This window comes from Micromesistius poutassou, assembly GCF_964030765.1.
Source record: "Micromesistius poutassou genome assembly, contig: SCAFFOLD_5656, whole genome shotgun sequence".
Lineage (NCBI taxonomy): Eukaryota > Metazoa > Chordata > Actinopteri > Gadiformes > Gadidae > Micromesistius > Micromesistius poutassou.
In genome coordinates this window covers 125-3,065 of record NW_028177195.1, presented here as the reverse complement: position 1 = coordinate 3,065, position 2,941 = coordinate 125, and the positions used below count along the sequence as shown (strand labels likewise).

General features: G+C 52.5%; 1 pseudogene across 1 annotated transcript; it reads right to left on the bottom strand.

The window, feature by feature from the left end:
* Positions 1 to 536: 536 nt before the first annotated feature.
* On the bottom strand, positions 537 to 2,528 carry LOC311376682 (neuropilin-2 pseudogene; annotated as a pseudogene). The gene is made up of 2 exons (XR_014684303.1): positions 2,466 to 2,528; positions 537 to 859 (listed from the first exon to the last, which is right to left on the bottom strand). The product of XR_014684303.1 is annotated as a neuropilin-2 pseudogene (transcript).
* Positions 2,529 to 2,941: the final 413 nt, after the last annotated feature.

The window sequence follows — 2,941 nt, the reverse complement described above, 5'->3', positions numbered from 1 at the left end:
CAGTCTCTCCCCCGCACCCCGATTGAGGCCTGAAAGCAGGTGAGGGTGGGCAGGCGCAAGGGCGGCGAGGGAGGGGGTGGGACTCCATACACTTGGCACATGAGAAGGTCAGGGGTTAATAGAGCTCAAAGTCTTTCCCCCCCCCCATCAGACATCAACAGCAAAGGAGAAGGGGGAGGTTGGCATTCAAAAGTTCTCCCCCTTCGGACATCAAAACCAACGGGGCCTTGCGGGGTGAGGGGCCGGCGAGTGGTGGTGGTGGGTTGGTTGAGGGGCCGTTGAAACTCGTCCGAGTAGTGCTGCTTCGGTTTCCATCGTGAAGGCAAACACAAAAAGGACTCCCGTCCTTTACAATCGCGGAAGCAGACGTTGCAAACGCATCTCGGTACGTTCTCCACGGAGGGGGGACAAGGATGGAGATCTGCCCCCTCATCCACGCCCTCCACCCCCTCACCAGTCCTTTGTCCGACCTTCCGCTCCTCCACCCTCACCACGAGACCCCCAGGGTGGGGCCCCTCCCCCCGCCCCACGCGCGCTCACGCCTCGGAGCAGCACCTCTGCTGGTTGATCTTCACCTTGTGCTTGATGCCGTCGTACAGCTCAAAGTTGTAGTTCTCCAGGGTGGTGGAGGAGCGGGAGGACAGCCCGCTGTAGGAGCAGGTGCAGTAGAGCAGCATGCCGGCGCACACGGCGCCCAGCACCACGCCCAGGGAGCTCATCACGATGATGGTGAGCAGGATGGGGTCCAGGGAGTACAGCCAGGCGTTGTCCTTGTCCTTCTCCGACACCAGGGTCACCGAGGGAGGGTCCGCCGATGACGGCGTGGAGGAGGAGGGCGGCCACCCCGGGAAGACGTAGCCTGGGAAGGGGGGAAGGGAGGAAGGGGGGGGGGAGGAAAGGTTAGGGTTAAGTTTGGGGGTTTTGGTAGTCAAAGGTTTTTTTTCGTCTCAAATTGTTCATTAATCTTCTGGAGGCAGCCAAGACACATCAACACAAACATATATGAATGCATGGTCACAATCAGTAGCAGACTTCAGGTGCTCGTGCACAGTGAGGGGAACAGGCAAGTATAGGGGCCATTATAGGACAGTAAACATACAGAGCACGCTGCAGTTGAATGACATGTTCATTTCCCTTCTGGGATTGAGGAAGTAAATAAAAGCTTATCAGATACATGAGGTCAATGAGGTGGAGGTAGGGGCTGGACCATCTTGCTCAGCAGGTGGACTGCGGACTTTGTGAAAGTCTTTCTTGGGTTTTGACCAAGGATTACCATAAGGGCAACGATATGTGTTAATTAAAAACACATGAATAATGCATAGTGATCTATAAAGGGGGTATAGATTAAACGATTTCAAACACAAAAACAATCACGCTAAGCTACTCCACAAGATGTGCTTTAAAACATGCTTTTTTTTTCCTAATGCTTTAAAACAGCTAACAACCTGAAGGGTGTGTGGTGCGCGCGTGTCAGGGGGTCTAATACACTTATGTATGTCGACACGTGAACAAGCCAGACACCAGTTAAGGACTGCATTCAGGGCAGTACGCACAGTGAATAAGAGTAAGATTGAAACCGAGAACGAAGTGTTCTCTGTTGTTCCAGTCAAGAGACTTGATTAAACACTGACTCCTTTTAAGAAGTATGCAACACACACATGCACAGCCACACACACAGCCACACAAAATAAACTGATTGTTAGAGACAGCAGTTTTTTTCCCAGATGCCCAGAGGGAACGTGCCTGTCTTTCTTGGTTCTTGAAGTCTCACACACACACACGCACACACACGCACGCACACACGCACACACACACACACACACACACACACACACACGCACACACGCACACACACACACACACACACGCACACACGCACACTTAAATAGACCTGAGTCTGTATCTAGCCAGAGGCTTGGTTTTTGTTGTAACGAAGCTAAAACATGGAGAGCCAGAGGCAAAGCTGGGCTGCACGCTTCACACGATGTAGCATTAGCTCTGTTTCTGGGATGACGCTATGTAGCTTTAGCTCTGCTCCAGGGCTAACACTGCGTAGCTTTAGCGCTTCTCTGGACCTGACACTGCTCCAGGGCTAGTGCTATGCAGAATTAGCTCTACTCCGGGGACAGCGCCACGTAACATTAGCTATACCCCAGGGCTAATGCTACGTAGCATTAGCTTTACTGTGGGTGTAGAACTGGCCCTGAAACAGAGCTAATGCTACACTTCTCCTAATGAGGCTTATGGAGGACTCTGTCCGGCCTCAGGGCAGAAATACTTCTCTTACTTCCCTGCTAGCATAGCCACATAATCTTACTGTGAAAATGAAGAATAGAAAGGAAGGTGTGAAGGAGTGAGGAGAGGAGGAGGCGGCCGAGAGCGGTGGCGACGGAGGAGAAGAGAGATGCGGAGGAGAGGAGAGGAGGTGGAGAGATCAAGTGTTTGCGTTGTAACCGGAGCCTCACCTCCGTTGAAGCGGGGTTTCTGGTTGAAGACAGTCTCTTTTCCAAAGTCAATAGGTCTGGGATCTGCCGAGGAGAGAAAGGAAAACAAGGTTGAGCCTTGAGGAGAACAGGGGGAGCACAGAGAACTTGCACAGAGTCAACAACAGAAGGTGATAACTCCCGGACCCAATCTCGCTTTATGTCAACAGCATGCCTTCACGGCCCGACACGGCGTCAAACTACCCTATCTGCTGCCCAGCGATGGCCATCTGACGCCCACCTCACACACAGTTGTTTACACCGAGACCACTTCTTAGAGGGAGGTATCTACTCAACAGCCTCAAGCACACCTGAACGCTGCTCGGTGGGAGTCCTCTGTGCCAATGGCGGAAGCCGCCATTATTCCCCTTGTTTGCTTTATCAAAAGAGACCGATAGGAGCGAGACTGGCCTAATCCAGGGCGTTTCATTACGCGATAAGCATCGTCTAGATCTTCA